The sequence below is a fragment of the Parasteatoda tepidariorum genome, chromosome 10 (assembly GCF_982258835.1).
Source record: "Parasteatoda tepidariorum strain Cologne lab strain chromosome 10, Ptep-v5.0, whole genome shotgun sequence".
Lineage (NCBI taxonomy): Eukaryota > Metazoa > Arthropoda > Arachnida > Araneae > Theridiidae > Parasteatoda > Parasteatoda tepidariorum.
Genome location: NC_141764.1, coordinates 51,944,082 through 51,967,728, shown reverse-complemented (window position 1 = coordinate 51,967,728; position 23,647 = coordinate 51,944,082). Strand labels below are relative to the sequence as shown.

The 23,647-nt window shown below is 28.7% G+C and overlaps 1 protein-coding gene across 1 annotated transcript in view; it reads left to right on the top strand.

The window, feature by feature from the left end:
- Positions 1–23,647, top strand: part of LOC107447387 (nuclear hormone receptor family member nhr-91) — a 188,638-nt gene that overhangs the window by 41,502 nt on the left and 123,489 nt on the right. The gene's annotated exons all lie outside the window — the stretch shown is intronic.

Genomic DNA, 23,647 nt, shown 5'->3' with positions numbered 1-23,647 from the left:
ACAATTTTACTTATTACTTTATTACCGAAGTTAAACATCCGATTTATATCGGATTTGCAGCTCTATCAAAGTTCAGCTTCGTTGCCTTGTTAATTTGAAACTAACCCAGAAGACAAGAGAAACTTCGAATCCAATCATTGAAACAAACACGGCTTTTTTGAGGAGTTTTTAAGTAAAATTAAGCTACATTAGCTTTATAATTGAGATGAAACCCACAAAAACAGGTAGGTTAGGGTATATTAAAATAGACTTTTTTATTTTATTATATTCTTAAATTTTTTAATTAAAATATTGAGTTTTATTGCATATTGAAGTTAGGATGCACGAATGCTTAGCCAATTAGTGTCCACGTCCTGTTAAAAATTTCAGATTAAATTAGGTATGAAGTACCGGCACTTTGTGTGCATCATCCTTAAAATCCGTTTTTAATGTAAAATATTCTACTGCAGATATTCTTCAAAATTACTATTTACTAATAAATATTTGCTGTAAAATATTCTTCGAAGTATTTAGTGATTTTACATTAATTATTACTTTTTTTTCTTTTCATCCAAGCCCTGAGCACGTACCTACAGGGGCGGATCTACTTAAGGGCTTTTTGGGCTGCAGCCCAGGGCCCCGTGGATATAAAGGGCCCCAGTCCCCACTGGAAACAATATGTGATACTTTGAATTAAAAAAAATATCTAATATTAAAAAAAATATATATTATAAGGTCAGAGATCAATCAACCCATGCATGTGCGCGTCTATCGAACGGAACAGGGAATTACCCGTCGCTTGTTTTTTGTCAGTGTATTTTTTCGCGTCTATTATGGGGGACTTCCCGCAGCGCCGCTTAACGCCCTATGCAATTTTGTTTTTTTCCCACACTTCTGTTCTCGTCGTCAAAGTGACAAACTTGTTTAGTTTACTAATAACTGTCTTGACTACCAGAAACCCCCTGATCCCACTGAAAACTATATTGGTGTTCAGCAAGAGGACGGTAATACCGAGGCGGAAAGAAATTTAGAGAATATTAAGTTTGAGAAATATGTTGACGTGGGCTTGTGGTCAGAATTGCTAAATAATGATTTTATTAATGACATACTCTCACATGAAATGACTGACTTTCAAAATAAAGATCCGAAAAATATATATTCAGCTACAATATAGAAATGCAAAGAACAAAACAGAACATTTTCAAATAGGTATTTCATTAAGAAAATGAAAAATGGTCAATCAGTGGAAAGATCTTGGTTATGTTATTCAATCAGGGTTGGTACTGTTTTTTGTTTGACTTGCAAACTTTTTTCTAAAATTTCTTCTCAATACACAACCGGATTTTCTGATTGGAAACACATAGGAACTTGTTTAGAAAATCATGAAAATTCTAATGAATATAAGAAATCAATGTTAGTGTGGTTGACACGTGAAGGCAACAAGTTATTTGTGAAGGCAACAAATTAATTGTATCATTAAAAGACCTCGTGAAAAACATAAGGCACCAATCAGATCAGAAGCTAAAGGAATACGGAGAGAAAGCTAAAGAATTAAGTACTAGTGTGGGAATAGACTACAATGACATAAACAAGAGACGCATTACTCCAAAATTTTCAGATAAGTCTACAGATAAATTCTCAGTATACGGAGCAGAAAAATTTAAAAGAGACACTTTAAACGTTGCGTTGGATAAGCCGATTATGGATTTAAATAAAAGGAGTCAAGTCTATGAGATGTATAACAAGAAATTCAAATTTTTAATGGATTTGCAAGACAAAAATATGGAAATCTGGAAAGTGTACGTAATAATGTTGATTATTATCCAGATGACGTAGACGAGCATTTAGTGAATGAGTGCATTCAGTTAAAATCTTATTTACTTCAGTCTAAGCCAGAGTCTTACACCTCTTGCAGTGAAATTTTTATGCTAATTTATGAAAATAAATTTGTTGATGTTTTCCCAAATTGCTACACTGTCTTAAAGATTTTTTTAACTTTTGCCAATTACTAGCTGTGAAGCTGAGCGCTCTCTCTCCAGGATGTCATATATAGAAAACAAATATAGGACAACAATGTCGAACCATCGACTAAATCATTAATCAGTTCTTTCCATAAATTGTGATTTAACGAAGGACTTACAATGTGATGAGTAAATAAAGGAATTTGCAGCTCCAAAATGCAGAAAGGTTGCTTTACAATTTATATAACATAACTACACATAACCTGTCTATTTCTTTTGCAATAATGTTGTACAGTTGCTGTTTGTATAGACAAAAAAAATAAATAAATAAATAAGATTAATTTACTGTCCTATTTTTTTCTATATACTTATCTACATTCCTATAGAAAACAGTTTTTTGACAAAACGGCTATTAGGGCCCCAAAGTAGTTTCAGCCCAGGGCCCCACAAATTCACGATCCGCCCATGCGTGCCTAGGTTATGAAAACAGTAATTATTACTGTAAAAATTACATTATATCAGATCTTTTATTCATCTTATCATTGAAAAATCAAATGAAAATTAGAACAATAAATTTGAAACAATTGCTGGTAATAGAAGGAAAAGTGAAAAAAAAAACATCCTTACCTTGTCAAAGCTATATTTTTTTAGATTAAGGCAATTACAATAAAATTTTTTAAAGTGGCTACCTGGTAAAGTAGAAATAAAAAAATTTAATAAAGTGATATTTAAAAATAGACTATCCAGGGAGTTATGGTACTCATTTTTCTCAACTTAACTAAAATAATTTAATGCAGTAATTATTGTAAAAAATGAAAAAAAAAATCCTGGAATAGCATTAACGATCATCATTGTCAGATTTTACAGAAAAGTAATTTTTAACTGCATGTTAGATAAACTATGCTATATATTATATAAAACAAAATTTTTAAAATTTGATAATTTTAAAATTATTTCTAATTATCAATGAAAAAATGGGGAAAGAAAGCTGAGACATAGCAATTGTATCCGACGTATTAAAAAAATATTTCACAGAAATTATTTTCAAAATAATAATTTATGCATCTAAATTTACTAAACATATAGTAAATTAATTTATAATCCCTGGCTAAATTATTAGACGCAATATAAGATTCTATGTAAAATCTTAATTATCAGGTGATACTATACAGCTTTATTGGTTTTACGCTGCTGAAACCGGTTTGCAGTTGTTTATGTTCGTGTATCAATTAGTTAACATTGTAATGCGTAAAAAATAAAAATAAATAGAAACGTAACGTAATAGTAAAAATAAATAGAACGTAAAAAATAAATAGAAATAGAAAGTATATAAAACTCCTGATTAAAAACCCATTACATGTATTTTTAAATATAAAAGTATTGCATATAAACCTGTGCGAAACATGTAATTATTTAAAAACTACAGTGCCTCCAATAATTTGTTCTGATTATTATATAATACCTGATATAATAAATATTCTATATTTATATAATACTAGGGGGCTAAGCCCCCTGTTCGCTGCCGCTCACCAACCCCGATTATTGCTTTGCAATATTGCTCCGCAATAATTGTCTTTTCTTGACAGAAAACAATTTTTCTATTAAAGTTAAAATTATTCACTTTAACATATATGTACTAAAAGGAATTCTGTTTACTTATTCTTGTGCCTCTACTTCCCACGTCTAAATATTACTCTCAAATATTACTTTACCCAAATATTAGATCTCTTGGTGAACGGAAGTGATTTTTCGAAGTAATCATTTTTTAAAACAACATTTATATTCTTATAGCATTGTATTGTTCAAAAAAATTTGATGAGTTCACAACCATAATTTAATACTCTCGCTAATAGTAGCAGTACTGGAAAATAAGTTTAAATTAGGGATACAAAAATATTTAAAGAAAAACAATACCTTTACGACTATTGTTAATTTTGTGCTGATGACAACCAAAACAATATGGAAATGAATGAGGAAAAACTGGATCCTACCACGTGATTTTCCGGCCAATAAAAATGCACCGACAACAATGGAAAACTGCGACACCATCATTAGAATTTTATATATAGTAAGATATCGTCTAATTTACCCAATCGTCGAATTTATATCATATATCGAATTTATATTTATATCATAAGTCTAACTTAACCAATTGATACACGAACGTAAACAAGTTCAAACCGGTTTCAGTCGCGTAAAAAAAATAAAGCTGTATAATATCACCTAATAAAGATTTTACATAGAATCTTACAGTGCGCCTAATAATTTGGCCAGTGACTGTAAATGCTTAGAAACGTTATTTGGAATGTTATCTCAGCAACTAAAAGAAATTAAATTCTAGTGACATCAAAAGTGCAAGTTTTGAAAATGACCCAATTCTTCTTTATTACCTCGCCGACTAATAATTATCTTTTTCTAACCCAAGATAATCATCTAGTTTTTTTTAAACTATTAATAATTAAATTAATTTAACCTCAAGCAAATATTTCAGAAATGCAATGGTAAGAATGCTTTTTTTCGAGAATCATTTTCAATTAAGAATTTAATCTAGTTTTTCATTGTCTCCAAATTTTACGAATCTTGTGATTTTATTTCAAAATAAGAAACATTTTTCAGGCGAGATTGAAATAGTTTACAAATTCATTTTAATCATTTACTTTATTTCGTAAGATATTGTTCAGACGGTGTGAGTCATAAATGGGCAGGATGTTCTTTAATGACCACCTTTACTAAATATTTTTTGAATTCTACGAAAAAATGAAAAAAAGTATTAACATTAGAAGACGAACGCTATTATTCAAAAATAAACTAGGTAAGAGTTTTATGAAACTTAGTATTATTTTCAATAGTTAATTTTTAACTGCTTTCTGCTTCTTCTAGAAAGCAGAATATTCTAGAAGAAGCAGAACTCTACTTGTGAATGTTTTTTTTTTACTTAAGCTTTACCGATAATTCCAAAAATTTATAGTAGCGGTGGTCGCTACACTACGGTACACTTTGCGTATAAATTTAGAAAAAAATAGCTGCACTGCAAAAAATGACTGTAAATCTTACAAAAGAGAAACATATCTCTCACTGAAAAATCTGTTTAAAGAAAAATAACAATTTTTTTCCTGTTTTTATTCGTTATTAGTTCACTGTAAAAAAAATCCCGCTCTTGTAACAGATCAGCAGATTTTCTCTGTATATTTGACTGTTTAAAGCTGTTTTAATGTCAAAGTGGTTTTTCTCTGTTTTTCATTCCAGTCTTACAGCTGTCGGATTAAAACCGTCAGTTCAAATTCGTTTCTTTTTTTTCCTTCTTTTTTTTGCCATGCAGTTTTGCTAACCGCACGATAACTCTACGTTTTTCAAATCATTTTACGATTATTTTTAATAGTCGCTCTTATTTTTTTAGCAATTATTTTATGGTTAATGACATCGTATAAATACAATTCCTGATTGCGATTCCTGATTGAGATGAGATTTTATTTCAAAATTGCTAATCTAGCTGATTATCATATTTTTTTAGATGTAATATTTGATAAATTAACTTGCCACATATTTTGATACGGGAGGGCCACGATGGTCTTAAATGTTTTTAAGCTTAAATATTATTTCAAAAAGTAAAGTTTTACCATAAAAACATTTTAAGGGTTTTCTTTATACTGAGTAGCTCAGAGGACAGAACGCTCATCTACTTATGAGGTAACTCAGGTTCAAATTCCAACGTCGAATGATTGTACGAATGTTGTTCACAGCTCTCACTGGCATAGTTACTATATAAGAATTTTTTTGTCAAAATAGCAAAATTCATTTGTTAAAATAACAATTGCTTTAAAACAAGGCATCTGTTTTCAAAGGACAGTATTTTTCTGTGAACAAAAAAAACAGTATTATACTAGCACATCAACTGTTAGTTTTTTTCTGCAAATTTAACATATTTTTGGTAGATTTAGCATAAGACCATATAGAGATAGGGAATAGTGATTTGCTTATGGTAAAATCCTTTACTCTTCTTCATGGAATTTTTTTTTTATGATATAGATAAAGGGCTATGTTTTTTGTTGTTGTTTTTTTAAATGGCAGGCATTTGGGCGCATTTCCCATTAGCCTTAGAAATGCCAGAATTACTACTTTCTTATCGTTACCCAGAAGGCACCTGTAGCTAAATATAGGGTTATCTAATATATATGATATAGAGATATACTCTAATTTATATACTTTTTTTACGCTCTAGCGTATGGTATTAGTGTATGGTTATACTCTCTATTTTACATTATAATTTTTTTTTATTTTAAGCAATAGAGATAGAGAATGACGATTAGCCAACGGTAAACAAATATATTTTTTATGCTATAAAGAAGAATGATGATTTTCAAATGGTAAAAATTTTTACGTTATACAACTTCTTTTTACAATATAGAGCTCGAGAAAAAAAATAAAACTCTATCATGTTATTAATCATATTTCTTATTATCCTTTTTTATTATTTTTATTTATGTCACTTTCAGATCATAAGGTGGAGTTAATCGGTGAATTTCTTTTATACCACTAGAGTTGAATTTAGAAATAAAAAATAATTTTTTTTTTCTCACGAATGAGTTTGAATAATTCAAAATGGGTTATAGGTTTTCGGTAGAAAAATATGCAATCTAAATACAAGGAAAGAAAGATATAATCCGAAAATGAGATGCAAATTCAAACAAATAACCTGTAATCTTTCTTTTATTATAGGTTTTGTCAGTTTCCGTTTGCAACGATTGTAATCGAAACTGCTCATTACAAGAAGAATAAAAAAGAACATTTTCTTGATTGAATTGTAGTGTAAATTCACTTTTTTTTTCGCATTTTAACACGGAGATAAAGAAAACGTATTTGATAAGTGATCACTCATTCTTTGAACTAAATTAAATTTTATAATACCAATATAAACAGTTGCTCGTGTTTAATCGTGTTTTAACAAGGAGATAAAAAAAGTATTTGTTTATTGACAACTCATTCTTTAAACTTAATTAAAGTTTATTACACTAATATGTATTATTTCAGCTGAAAAGGAAAGAAAAAAAAATAAATAGAGAGATAAGTAATAAGTGAGATGAAGTGTTGGAACTTGGACGAATTTTAAACCTAATGCGGAATGCAATAACTTAAAATTTTTTGTTCAGGGATGCAATTTACGTTTGTCTAATAACATAATATTTTGCGAACTAATTCTGTTACACAATTCATGAAAAATATTTTTTTTAAAAAGTTATTCCAAGTAGTAAGTCCAAATCCAAGTAGTAATCTGGTGTGATACCTTAGACTAGAGATACCTTAGACTTTTTTGTGAACTTATTCTGTTACACAATTCATGAAAAATATTTTTTTGAAAAGTTTTTTCAAGTAGTAAGTCCAAATCCAAGTAGTAATCTGGTGTGATACTTAAGACTAGAGATACTTTAGACTTAGACTTTTTTGTGAACTAATTCTGTTACACAATTCATGAAAAATATATTTTTTTTAAAGTTATTCCAAGTAGTAAGTCCAAATCCAAGTAGTAACCTGGTGTGATTTTTTAGACTAGAGATACCTTAGACTTAGAGATTTTTTGCGAACTAATTCTGCTACACAATTCATGAAAAATATTTTTTATAAAGTTATTCCAAGTAGTAAGTTTAAATCCAAGTTGTAATCTGGTATGATACCTTAAATTAGAGAGTCGGTAAGACATTTAACTCTGGACTTTACCTTAGGCCTGCATTCGACAAAAGGTGGTTTGTGGAAATGAACGAGAGTTTTTTCACACGAAGATAAATTTTCGTCTTCCCACTGATGTGAAGGCCAACTGATTGAATTATAATTTTTATTGTAATTATTAAGTTAGTTTTAATTAATTATTTTCATTACGTGACTTAATTTTACCAAAATCATTAACTAAGTACTTCTGTAAAAACCACCGAGCTTTTTTGTTGTTCCCATAGAGCCAGAAACTCGATAAATTTTACCGTATCCTGGCAGGTTTGGCTATACATACTTTTTTCACAGTTCACAAGGAATTACATTTGTGTTTAATTTTATAAAGAAGTTTTGCTGCCCATACCTCTAACCAGGCCATGGTGTGATTTTGACACTGATCCAAGGTACAGTAAGATCACACTTTTTAAAAAAAATTTTTGATCATTCCAAAATGAAATAATGTTTTTGAAAATTTTTGTATCTTATTGTATAGAGAATAAGGTTTTAATTATTATCAACCTTAGTTTTTCTTTCATATGTAAGTACAATATGGTTTTGTTTTACACTCAAATTGATTTTAAAAATTTATTAAGAAACTGCCAAATCAAAAAAGACTTTTAGCACAGGCCCAGAATTGTCGAAATGGACTACTGAGTCGCAATGTCTGAGACTGGACCGTACTACCCGTTGTTACAGGTTTCATCTACAGATAGATAATGTATAATTTCTCTATTAGGAGGCTTAAATATTTAGACTGGTTTGGTGTACGGTATTATAAAGTGCTGGAACTTTGCGTGCATCATTCGTAATATCTATTTTATCTTAAAATCTATTTTTACCATAAAATATTATACCGTAATTTTTACAGTAATGTGTATTTATATACAGTGATTCTGAAAATTTAAGGTAAATATTACTGTGAAAACTTCTGTATATCAAATTTTTGTTCCATTCCTGTAAAAATAGATTTTATGGTAAAAAGGAACGGCTCCCTGAGTGCTGGTACATTTTACCGTAATTTAATCTGGAATTTTTTACACTGTATATTGCACTTATGCTATGTTATTTCCTGTATAAAAACGAATCTTATAAATAAGATAGAGAAAGAAGAAGATAGAGAGCGGACAATTTGCGAATTTTTTAAAATTTTTTGAAAAACGCGAAACTCTTAAAACTGGTTTCATGTTAAAATGTGTGTGTTAAATTTTCTGAAAATGCCCACATTTGTCCAAAAGTGCTCAAAGAAGGTCTTAAAATGAGATTTTTTTAAAAACCAAAACATGATATTTCCACAGTCCATATAAAGAACCAATAGAGCGGACATTTTGTGAATTTTTTAAATTTTTTTTAAAGGGAGCGAAACTCTTAAAACTGGTCTCATGTTAAAATGTGTGAGTCAAATTTTCTGAAAATGCCCACATTTGTCCAAAAGTGCTCAAAAAATGTCTTTAAATGATATTTTTTTTTAACCACAGCATGATATTTCCACAGTTCATATGAATATTATAGTAAGATTTATATATATATATATATATATATATATATATATATATATATATATATATATATATATATATATATATATATATATATATATATATATATATAGCATGGAAGGAGAGGTAAATTATTGTAAGATAATGTTATAAATTATATAGTAATTCGAAAGGTTTTCATAACTATTATTCAACTTATAAAAAATATTATTTTACAAATCAATGTCCCATCAAAAAATATTTTAATAAATTTTCGAATTATAACAAGGAGTGCTTTTGAAAACTCTTATTATTTTTCATAAAATCAATAAAATTTCAAGAGATGGCGAATTTTTAGCTTTAGTAATGATTCTATGAGGGTAATTTGTGGAGAAGATCACTCGAAGATAGCACATATAACTATAAAGTTTTATAATATCAGTTTTTATTTAATAAAATTAAAATTATTAATAAAATTTCTTTAATTTGACTTAGAAGATAAAATGAAAAATGTTGAAATGTTTTAGAAGTTTTAAAAAAATATTATTTTTGAAAAAAATTAATTTAATGATTATTTTGTAATGGTTTAAGCAAACTTAAATGGTTAATAAATATGTTCTATTATTTTTTCTCATGGTAAGATAATTCTGTTGAATATTTTGTACTATGTTCAGCTTATTAATATTGAGATTTATTATCTACGAACTTGAATGTATAAAACGTTATAAAACTGTAATAAATGCTTCTACTGTTACCACCCATTTCCGACACTGTAAAAAATTCCGAGTTAAATTACAGTAAAAAGGTAACAACACTCAGGGTGCTGGTACTTTTTATTGTAAAATCCATTTTCATTGGAATATGTCACAGAACAAAAAAAATTTGTAATAACTTTTTTTTACAGAAATAATTACCGTAAAATCACTGAATCACTCTAATTAAATAAATATTACTGTGAAAATTAAGGTAAAATATTTAACGGTAAAAATGAATTTTACGCATAATACACCCAAAGTGCCGATACTTTATATCGTAATTTGATCTGTAATTTTTTAAAGTGTAATTACTACAACGTTTTCTTTATTCAAAAAAAAGATACAACGATCAGATGAAATTGAAGATGTATTTTTCTTAATTTTTAAATTATGTTCATAAAAATGTCGTTTAGTTTTTCTCTTTTTGAATAGGTTAACGCTAAAAACTAAGGCTTATCCTTAAACTCTGCTATCTGTAACTCAATTTCATGAATTATTGTACTACCAAAGAAAAAAAATGATTTAATCAGCAATACACCAATAAAAACATCTCTTTTATTAATAAACAGATGCAAGCACGATTTAAAAATTGTTAAAAGAATTTCCGTAAACTGATTCTTTAAAATATGTTAGTTCCATAAAATTTTATACTCCGTTCAAAATTTTGATCTTAAATTCTTATGCTTCAAAACTTTTCTTTGTCAGAAGTGTTTAAGACAACTCTATACTGTCGGCATGGTGTCATAATATACGAAATAGTGAGAGGGAAGCTACACGCGAACTAACTTCCGTTGATCTCCAAAGAGATTTTATCTTAACGCTTTTGGCGAGCAAAAAAGAAAGAAAATCATAACTACATTATTTTGATCATAAAAATTTACCATAGTTTTTACTTAAAATTATGATTAAAAATACGATTGAAAACGGCATTAACTTTTTTTCATTTTTTGAATAAGTTAACATAAAAAATTAAAGCTTAAATATTAAAATCCTTAAACATTCTTTTCTTAAACTTAATTTTGTGAATTATCACAGAACCATAAAAAAGAACTATATAATCCATAATGTACCAATAAACAAATCTCCTTTTTCAATTAACTGAAGTAAACACGATTAAAAATTGAAGCCTTAAACTGATTCTTCAAAATATATTAGCTCCATAAAATTTTATACTCAGTTCAAAATTAAGAACTTATATTCTTATCTTTCAAAACTTTTGTTCGTCAGAAGTGCTTATGACATCTCTATATTGTCGGCAGGGTGTCATAATATTCAAGGGAGAGAGAGAGGCTGCACGCTTATCCACTTCCATTTAAGAGATCTTGTTGGATTGAAATCCATAACAACGCCTTTGGTGTTAAAAATATCATAACTACATTATTTTAATCATAAGAATCATATAATACTATAGTTTTTTATTTTTTATTTAAAAAAAAAGTTTTGATTGAAAACGGTGTCAATTTTTTTCATTTTATGAATAAGTTAACATTAAACATTAAAGCTCATCCTTTAACACTCTTTTCTTGAACTCAATTTTATGAATTATTGCACAGCCATAAAAAAAAGAACCATATAATCCGTAATATACCAATAAACACATTTCTTTTTTCAATAAACTGAAGTAAACATGATTTAAAAACGAAGCCGTAAATTGATTCTTCAAAATATATTAGCTCCATAAAATTTTATACTCCGTTCAAAGCTTAGATCTTATTTTCTTATACTTCAAAACTTTTCTTTGTCAGAAGTGTTTATGACATCTCTATGCTGTCGGCAGGGTGTAATAATACACAAAATAGAGAGAGAGAGGGAAGCTGCACGCGAATCCACTTCCGTTTAAGGGATCTTATTTTGTTGGATTGAAGTCAATAACAACAACGCATTTGGTGAGTTAAAACGACAAAAAGTAACATCTGCCCCTGGTTTTGACTTGTTACGCACACTTGTGAAGAGTCCAGCAAGGAAGTGGGTATTAAGAATGTAACGAATAATCTAACCGGACGTTGTAGGGGGGGGGAGTGAGTTGCGAATAAATAACAGGCGACCTGTTCAAGAACAGATGGTGTTGTATTTCTGGCGAATTAAGCTCAAATGGATTTCAAGAGACCTTTGAAAATTTCAGGATTGGCATCCTTAAATGGATAATAGGGCTCAATAGTTAGAAAATTTGTTGCGTGTTGATATTTTTTTTTTTCGTGTCTTCGTAAAAAAAAATTATCTGTGGATATCAGCATCTGATTTCAATCAGAGATCGAAGCATCTGATCGGAGATGGGAAAGGCGCTGCCCCAAAATCTCAGTGATTTTAATAATTTTCGGATCTTGCGTTTCAGAGGTGAGGACAGTAAAATAATAAACCAAATTTTCAAATTGTTTTGAGGAGGGTGTCTTTTTTGCGGTGAAAAACATAATTTCAATGCAAGCGATAAGACGTTTCTAATGTCAAGTAGTAATTCGTATAAATTTTTAATTACCGATGGATACTTAAAATTGCCACAATTTTCTTCGCTTTTGCAGCAATCGTTTTCTAGAAAATTCTGATAGTGAACGCCTTGTCAATTTGAGGAAATTGTTATCTTCACTTGTTTGGGGATACGAATTTCGTCAAGCGCATTTGGTCTGTATTATTTCAAATATATCATTGCTTAGGAAATGAGTGCTCACTCGTTACCAGGTCTTGAACCCGGAAACCTGAGCCTCACTAGCTGCTTGGCACTAGCTCCTGTACCATCCTTTCAAACCATGAAAGGCGACACTCTATTGTTCTTTTGTTTTAAACTATCTTTATTTATTGGTCATTACAAGTCTAAAAAAATCTTTTTAACCCAGCTTATTACCCGTTTACTAAGGATTCACATCTTAACGAATTATAAGGATTTAGTTCAGTAGTAGAAAGATTCGGTTTCGTTTCCATAACATCAACTCTTGCAGTGAGACCGAGTACGGCAAATTGGAGTATGACCGTATACTACCTTAACCATATAACCATATAGAACAGATTTAGAATATCAGGTCGAGGAAAGGAAAAAAAAGAACAAAAAAGATTTGCTATCTAGAGAAAGAATGTATGTAAAAATGATATATATATACATATATATATATATATATATATATATATATATATATATATATATATATATATATATATATATATATATATATATATATATATATATATATATATATATATATATATATATATATATATATATATATATATATATATATATATTTTAACACTTATATCTATAAATCCTAAATCTTTGATTGATGTTTCTTCCGATATGAAGGTGATAAAAACACATTAGATGCTGATTGCTGTTGATAATTATGTACTTTTAAATTTAAAAAAAAGAAGAAAGTTAAATTCAACGTGGATTAGTGTTTTTGATTCGCCCACCAAAGCTGCAATGGTGCGGAAGAAGAAGATAATTACTTCGCTTGTAAACTTTGTAAATAATATTCTTAAATTGTCTTATGAAGTTGAAAGTTCTGCTATTTTTTCTCTGGAATTCTAGCATTTCTAGATTTCCTATTGAGTTTACACATGCACCCAGTCTTTCCCCCGTAGTGGGATACGATTGGGAGTTTGACCTTTTCTAGGGAAAAAAAATCCTTAATAAAGATAGTAGTTGATTTAAGAACAACTAAAATGAAAATTTAGCACTCAGGGTGCCAGTACTATTTACCGCAAAATCCATTTTACCGTTAAATTTTGCAGAACAAAAATTACGTTATTTTTTCTGTAATATTTACGGTGAATCACTGTTATTGAAAAAATTATGGTACAGAATTTTATGGTAAAAAAGGTTTTCACAGTAACCTTTACGCTCAGGGTGCCAGTACTTTTTATCGTAATATGATTCGGAATCTACTACAGTGCATTCACAATTTTGTGAATGTGTGAAAATATTAAGGTATTTAACTAATAGTTGATTTCAATGATCCAAAATTTGTAAAAAGGCAGTTAACGGTTCCAATTTTTTCCTAAAATGACTCTTGCTATTTTTTATAGAAAAATAAAGACATGATACTAAATAATTAAAAATTTATTTGTAGACATGCTTCATCGATATTTTGTACTCGCATTGTGACTTATTTTTATACTTACTATGCACGTTTGAGTTATATTTTATTTAACAGTGAGACGTAAGCATCAACTTGGAAAACCAATCTCGCTATGAAATCATATTTACGATACATTAGAGAAAATGGGTTATTTAAGTAGTGGGTGCTTACTTAGTTCGTACTATTCTCAATTTGGTGTAATAGTCGTATCTACCCATTACCTTATTGTCGGTCTCCTTAGACATTATACTTAAAGACAGATAAAAGGCTCTTATCTTTTATCTTCATTATTATTATTGATATTTATTGTAACTATACCAAAATATTCTCTAATAAATGTTGTATGAGAATATAAATATGATATAGAATAAATACAATGATAATGGATTATATTTACGGTAATTTTTATTTTTTTCACTGTGGTGTTTATTTTACTTTTATAAAAAATTTGAATTTGATTAATTCATGAAGCTTAAAACGTTTAATTATGTTTTAGTTGATAATATAATGGCAATGGATTTTTTCGGATTGAAAATTCTTTTAAAATTTTGCTTTAATAAAGAAAAACTTAAAATATTAAAAAATTGAAAAATATGCCTTTAAGAATTGCTAAATGTTTTTTATAAATAAAAAAAAACATATTTTTTTCTTGTATTTCAAGTTAGACTAAAACGTTTTTAACTTAAGATTATGATAAAAAAAAACTCACCTTCATAAGAAATTTCACTTAATAATTTTGCATAAAAACAGCAGATATTACGCAATTAAAAAATTACGGTTCTATACATTTTACCAAGAAAATTTCAGAACCTAGATTAGCTTAAATATTTTGAGAAAGTTAAAGTAGCACTGACATCGTACCTAAGATATGAAGACTTTGGATTTAAGAACTGACTGATCTGATTTTGATCAAATTTTAACATATTCTTCATCAATCTAAAGAATGTGTAAAAATAAATTATAATATTGCCCCTCTCTTACAAACTATTAATATCTGTAAATTATTTGCTTCACAAAAGTTGTTAATTATTTTTCGAAAAAAAAGTTTTTTTAATGTTTTTTAATTAATTTTTAAATACAATTTTAAATTATGAATAAGAACAAAACTTCCTTCAGCAAACGATTTTAAAAAATATATTTTTCAAAATCATTCTCTAATTTTTAATTTCGATTTTTGAACTCCTGATACTCTGTAGCTCATTATGCATTTTGAAATTTTTTTTTATACTAAACGAACCTAAGTCTAAAACCTAAATAAGTTTATACTGGAGAAAAACGGTTCCAGTTCACGCGTAGACGAGGAGGATAAAGAAAAGTTATTGATCAACGTTATTGATCGGAAAGGAATTTAAAAAAAAGATTTAAAAAAAGAGACAATTTTTAAATTTTACTTTTTTTAAACATAAAAAATTATAAAATTCATTTAAATTTTTAGGTTACATAAATAAATGATGACATTCGTGTTTATTTTTATTTTTTAAGATTTCAGTCGAATGCTTGCTCCCGGAAATTCTCAAAGCGCGAAATTCGTTTTCTTAAAATAATATTTTCTCTCTTGATCTTCAACTTCATTTTTGCCATGCTTTAAAATACTCTTAAATAATTTATAACAGCTTTTAGTTCATTTTTATGTAAATCGTCGTGAGCATTGTGAGACATTTTGAAGTTAATAGGTCATCGTCAGAAATAAGTAAAAAAAATCATAAGCGACCGTATATGATGTCCTTGAAGAATAAACAATTGGTAGTATGATAACCTGAATAATAGTATTTAAAAATGGAAAACAGTTTCACACCGCTTTCATAATAATTTTCCTTTATGATGTTGATTATTACATTTACTTTATATCTTACAATAATTTTCCCAGAATGATTTTTTATTAATTATGTAACACTGATTGCAAAATTTTTTTACATTTTCACATTCAGTGACATTTTCTTTTACATAAAATTACATTATTTTAATTAATAGAATGGAAAATTTCGGTAGGGTGGTCTACGGTAGAATAATCACACCAAGTTCTGTTAACTTTCGGGCAGCTAACAAAAAACTTTTAAGAAAAATAGCAAAAGGGGCCAATTTGAAGAGGATAACTTATTGCAACCCCTAAAAATACCACTACATGTATTATCATTTTTTTAATTCACAAGTTTACAATTCATTTGGCGCCTTGGTGATTGTTGTTCGTATGACAGATATCGATACGGAAATATCCCAAAAAGGCAAATTTCCCCCAATACTTGATCCAGGAGTTCCCTTGTCTTCTGGATTGAGTTCAAAATTACAAGACTACGGAGTTGAACTTTAGTGGTCGTAAACCCGAAATTGGATCACCTGTTCAGCGACGATTATAAAATAAAATAATTCTAATATAAAGCCATATTGGCTAACTAGATAGAGCACTCGCCTTCCAATGAAGTTACTCGGATTCAATCCCAGTCATAGATTGGTGATACGAATTTCACACCCGTCTCGCACCAACCACAGTGCTGACGTAAAATATAATCAGTGTCAGACGGATCATTGGTTTGAATCAGCTCACCACCAAGCTGACAGTGGGAGGTTTTCGTGATTTAAACCTCTAGATGTAACGCAAAAGCGGTTAAATTATTTCAAAAAGTCCTCCACGAAGGCAAATTTTTTCCAATTTGTTCAAAATTACAAGGCTACGGAGTTGAACATTGGTAGTCGCAATCGCAAAATTGGGTCAGCTGTTCAACGACGGTTATATAAAAAAATACATAATTTCAAGGGCCGGGATAGCCTGGTTGGTAGGACACTGGGCCCATGTACAAGAGGTCGTGGGTTCGATCCCCGCCTGCCGAAGATTCCCTGGGTAATAAATGGTTACTGGTGCACGTTAAATCTCTCGAGTCACAAAGTTCTCCATGTTCCCATTAAAAATCACAACTCTGGGGGTATTGATGCAGGAGTTTCCATATCTTCTGGATTGGGTTCAAAATTACAAGGTTACGGAGTTGTACATTGGTTGTCGTAAACCCAAAAATTGGGTCGGCTGTCCAACGACAGTTATAAAATAATTCTAACATGAATAATGGTGGCTCAAGGTTTATAGCGCATACCTCCCAATGAAATAATCCAGGTTTGAACCCCAGCGGTCGCTGTTTGATACGAATTCTTCTCCTGGTTCGCACCGACCATGTTGACGTAAAATATCCTTAGTGGTGGACGGATAATAGATTTGAATTCCCTTGCTGTCGGACAAACCGTGGGTCAATTTCGTGGTTTTCCACTTCATGCAACGCAAATGCGGATTAGTTCCATCAGAAAGTCCACCACGGAGGCAAGTTTGTCTCAATACTTGATGCAGGAGTTCCCTTGTCTTCTAGATTGGGTTCAAAATTACAAGGCTATGGAGTTGAACAATTGTAGTCGTAAACCCAAAACTTGGATCGGCTGTTCAACAACGGTTATAAAATAAAATAAATGAAAACCGTGATATATCATGGTTATAATCCTCTTGCTGGAGGGCTAACCGTGGAAGGTTTCCGAGGTTTTTCACTCCTTGTAACTCAAATGCGGGTGAGTTCAATCAAAACCACGAAGGCTAGTTTGTCTCAATGCTTGACCCAGATGTTCCCTTGCTTTGTTCCTTTGTAGTCCATAGATATTCCTTTTGCTTCTTTTATTATGCACCAGTTTAGCAGCTCAAAAGGAATCAATGACTTTAATTACGATATTATTAAAAATAATACTGATAAAAACGCTGTAAATTAGTAAATTAATTTATTATTCCACATTTCATTTACGACAATAATAATAACTTCAGAGGAACAAAGTTTAGTTTCATTTGTACAAATACTTGATCTTGCCTAATTCAGATGTGAGAATTATGAATCTGAAATTAGTTTTGCTCCTGAAGCTACAGATTCTGTTTTTTTTTAAATGATATATTCAATCCATTTTTTGTCGAAATGTATAAGTTTTAACAAAACGTTATATTTAACAAGGTTTAGAATAAATACCGCAACAAAATTTTAGGGAAGTTACGGCACATTATCCAGCATCTCCTAGACGAGAGAAGGCCTCAGCGCGAATCTGTTTAGATGTCTGACGTAACGAAAATAAACTGCGCATTGGAGGAAAAATAAGAAACATTTCACTGCTTTCGGGCTACTAAGCTGCACAGTGGGGGAGAAATACAAAAGATATCATTATTTTTGGACTACTAAGGGATCACATTTTTGCTATGTAAACTCGTGCTGAGGCCTTCTCTCTTTTAGGAGGTATTTCATTATCAGGATTGAAATTGCATAGGAAACCATAAAAACTAAAATCCTCGTATGCAGCTAAAGGCGCTTCTCTATTATAGGAATATAACAGCTCATAATAGGAAAGCGTATGACGACATGGGTTGCTATGCAATTTTAATTCTGATAATGTGCTCCAACTCCCCTAGAAGTTTGTCGCAACATTTATGCAATTATTGATTTAGTTTATAACATTATTTATTTTGACCCTGTTATAGATAACGTTTTTTAAACTTATACATTTTGACGAAAAATAGAGTTAAAATGTAATAAAAAAAAGAAAATTGTAACTTGGAAAAAGAAACAAGGGAAACTGATTGCAGATTTGAAATCAGCAACATGAAAATATTCAAGATCCGTTAAAAAATCTTATACAACATAATTTTTTTTTCTCTCTAGTGTAATTATTATTATTATTATTATTATTAAAAAACAGTTTTTAAGAAAACTTTCAGCTGAGGTATTTTTTTGTAAGGAGAAATATCGCTTTAATCCATTTATCATTCGAAATGAAGGATTCATTTAGTAGTGGATAGGTACAAATATTAATACAACAACTATTTACACTGTAATTGTTTGCAAAATTATTACTTTACAAAAAGAACACATGGTTAAAAAACGAAATATTGAAAGAGAAATCTATTTTCTAATAAAGGAAAATAATTAAATTTTGCTTACTTAATAAAACTTAAAAATATTTTTGTAAACTGTGACTATTTAAAAAATAGTTTTTTTAAATAGTCCCGAATAAATAAAAAATAAAATTTTCTTTTATAACATTTAGTTAAATAGATTTTCGTAAAGGGCTCAAAATCAATAATTCAGTCTGCTGTGTAATTAAAATTTAATCATAGTTTGCTGATTATCTTTAAATCTGATTGTCTTTTTTATTGTTTGTAATAAAAAAATTATACGCTTTTAGTGTGATAAAATTTATACAATAAATTAATTATTTTTTATTACAAAAATATATTACAAGTAAATTTTGTGTATAAACCAATAGCACACTTGATTTGTTAGCATGTGATCCCTTCAAAACGAAACACCCCATCAATATAACTGCTGATCTAATTATCTGAAATTTCATATACTAACTTGGAAACCTCATAACTTTCTGGTGGCACTTAAAATAAAATAATTAATGTATTGTATATGCAATTTTGAGGAATTATTAAAACAATGTATATTTAGTCTGGATAATTTTTCTTGCCTTCCCCTGCAGGTAAGTAGAGTCTCAGGCCGAACTTTGTTATAACGGCATTTTCTGATTAGGTATTCATAGATTCGTTTTCTGATTAGGTATTTATAGATCCTCATAATGCTAATTTTGATGGTTAGGTACTAAGTCATATCTTCGCAATTATTACGGAAGCGCTTTGGTAATGATTTTGATAAAATTAACAATAAAATATTGTTTTATAATATGCGTTAACTTTTTTGAATAAATGGTACAATTTGGTCATTTATCATGATAACTGTGAGTATGGCATAAAAATAGCTTATTCGGTTAAATTTACTTTTCAGTTTTGTGCTGTTTACTAATTTTGAGGTAATAAGAACTATAATTTTAAAAACCAGAATTTGCGGAAAACTATAACCACATGAACGGAAAAATTACTAACTAAATGGTTTAAATACCATATATTTTGGTTTTATAAGCAGAATTATGCTTTTTTACCAGAAATTTTAATATCATATTGAACGGTAATTTTACTAGAATTTTTTCTCCATGTAGAAACTACAAAGTGATTAATAAAAATCTTTCTTGCAAAACTATATAGAAACTACAAAAAACTTAAGTTTAATAGGTGTTTTTAAACTGCCCATTTAATAAGTCTAAGTTTGATTTAATTTTCTTATAATTATTAATATTGAAGCAAGTCATATTTCAAAGAATAAAGGTTTTTATTAATACATATTAAAACTTTTGTTTTCGGAAAATGCTTGCAATCGGAGGTTCAAAACTGCACCACATTAGATAATCCCTTGAGTGATTCTCTATTCTCTATGCAAGTGGTTTTGCACACATTATATAAAACAAACACCAAGCCAGGTGCTATAAATGAACACCATGAGAATATATTTATTCGCAACCGCATAGACACTAACTCTCTTTTTCCTCAAAACTTCAGAATATATTTTGAGCTTAATTGTTATAGTGGTCGTTTGCATAAATATAAATCCGACTTTGAATTGTGGGGATATTTATTGCGAAAGCTTAATGTTATTGAAGACTTGGGTGGAACATGCGAGGGCAGCTCAGTTTCTCTATTTTTACTGCGTATTGTTTTATAGGATTAAGGGGGATTTCTTACTTTAGTTGAAATTCAAAAGAAGAAAAAAATCATTATTTTTATTAAAGGGGTTGAGCACGTTTAAAGTTAGTTTGCTCTTTATGTTTGTAACTATTTTAAAAAGTTTCAATTTCAGTTGATCGTTAACAAAAATAAACTTTCGCAAAAATTTCAGAAAAACTAATGAAAAAAGTATTCAAAAAATTTTATGTATATTTTATGCATAAAGTCAACATATCAATATTATATGCATCTGAATCAACAATCATATAATTCACTCTAAAAAAAGATTTCTCATAATTGAGAAAATTGTATTAAAATAATTCCGAAGGAAATGTAGTGAAATATGAAAAACCCTTGTTTTTAATATTTACTATATAGTGACATGCGCAAAACAGTATATTGATGAATAACAGTGGAGAATTTACTACGTTTTTCAGAAAATAAGAATTGAATGTTTTAAATACAGCTATTGCTACAAGTCAGTAAGTGATAAGCAAGAATAGAACACTTGCTATTATTTGTCAGAAAATAACGAAATAGTTACAGAATTTTTGTTCTATGCTTTTATAAATAACAATAACATATTATAACAATAGTTACATTTTAGGAACAGTTGTATCTTTAAGCTAGGAAATCACGATAGAATATTTTCTGCTCTTGGTCACAGGGAAACAGTTATAAAACTGTTGTTAATGTAAATTAATAAATTGAAATGGAAAATTTTCTGCTATCGATCAAAGCATAAAAAAACATATGATTTAAGAACAATTGTTGCTTGAAATTAGGAAATAAAGATAGAATATTTGCTGCTCTTGATTATAGGGAAACAGTTACAAAACTGTTGTTGGTATAAATTAACAAATTGCGATGGAAAGTTTTCTGATATCTGTCAAATCGTAAAAAAAAATGGTATGGTTTAGGAACAATTATTGCTTGAAGTTAGTAAATAAAGGTAGAATATTTGTAGCTCTTGGTTATAGGGAAGCAGTTACAGAATTGTTGTTGATATTATTTTTTGCTATCGGCCAGAAGGTAATAATATCATGATTTAATTATTATTGTTGCTTTGAGTTAGGAAATAGCGATAGAAGATTTGCTATTTTACTATGCTATTTGCTATACTAATATCACTATGAGTAAATAAATGAAATGATATAAATAAAATGATATAAATAAAATAATATATATAAAATAATATGAATAAAATGATATAAATAAACTTATTTCAATAAAATAATGTAAATAAAATAATATAAATAGAATAATATAAATACACTTAAATAAAAATGCTATTAAATAAAAATAAATAACTTTAAATGCATTTAAAACAAATGATTAAAACTCGTCATAAAAGCTTTCTAAATATTGACGCTTTTATAATGGTTTAGAATCAAAGGAGAATATTTAACATTATTTGTGTGTCTTAATGTTTATAAGAAAAAAAAATCAAGCATTTAAAGATTACATATAATCTAAAAAAAATTCTTTATTGTGTGCCTCATACACAAACAAACTTTACGGTGAAATTGTGTTTGTAACAAACCTAATGAAATTTGTGGTATTATGTGAAAAAATAACAGCAATAACAATTAAATATGTCACGCGTTATTTTGATGAGGGTTTTGGGATGTTAGATAATCAAAACGGAAATAGACGTTCTGATTAAAAGATGCTTATTAAAAAATAATTAATGATATAAAATTGATTAATTACTAAATTAATGATATCTTGTGAAGCCTTGGTATGCTTCACAACGGGGTCATAAAAATTTCCTCCAGCCTTTGGTCTTCAAACCTTAAAGTTAATGTCTTCATTACATTATTGATTTTTTTTATAATTATCCTTTAATAAACAGTCCACCCATCTTGCGGTTTATGAACGGTTTGTCACGTCATGAATTGTTTCGTAATTTAAACAAAATTAGGGTGCATAATATGGTTGAATGTTGAACCCTCATATCGGTACCAAGAATCATAATATTTAGCGAATTTTCTATAAATTAAAGAAGGTGCTAAATTATACATAGTGTCATCAAGTTTAAGATGATTTAACTTGCATTATATTGTAAGGTAACGGAATATTTGAGGGTCAAAGCATTGCCTAATTTCTAATTGTGTATAAAAAACTAACTTGTCTAAAAGGCAATTAAGTTAAGTTTATTTTTTACATAAATTAAAAAATACTTTTGAAAAACTACCGTACTCCGATTTGCGCCATTTTATATTTATTTAAAAACCTTAAAATACTTTTTATTAGACTAGATATTATTCTATATCCAAAATTCAACAACTAATCCATGTCAGATTTAAGGCTATCAGTCTAGTAATTTTAAAACAATTCGGAAAACTAGAGCACTTCAAAGTTAAGCATTGATGGAACAAAACTCTCCTTGTTATTTTTAAATGAAAAAAGTTTCAATTGTAATTTAAAAATACACGATCTTTAAATCTCTTGATATCTAAAAGAAAAACAACTGTAAAAGGCTTTTTTGTAATATTCAAAATCTTGCCAATGTGTTTTTTGTCGTAGTGGCTAGAGTAATATGGTCGAGTCCTGGGAGCAGAGTTTGTATTCTGGTGGATGTTCCGTCAAGGGATTAACTCATTAGTAAATTAAATTGTATTTTGTTAAGCAGATTATACGCCAATCATGATTATTTAACCCAGCGAATTCTTTGATATATTGATTTTATACTTACGAAACAAATGAGCGCACAATTTTTTTGTCGTAGCATTTAAAAGCACACCGATGGCATTTTATGAGACATTTGATGATGTTTATGAGGCGTTTTAAAAGTGCAAGTGAAAGGATTTTAATATTAGAGCGCAAATTACAGTATAAAATGAATAGATAACACAATTTTATCTCTTTGAAAAAATATATTTAATGAATATAATTTTGCAATCCATTAATTGAAAACATTATATAACAGATATTAAACTAATAAGCGATACTAGATAAAATGTTATTTGTAAGGTTTTTATCAATGTTCAAAAAGGTTTTATTATTTTTAAAGGAATTTTAAAAAAGATTTTATTAAAATGTATTTAGTCTTATTTTTCTTCCAAAATAATTTTTGCTTGTTACGAAATTAATGCTTATAAATTTGTTAGTTAAATTATTTTCTAGCTTAAGTTGCTTG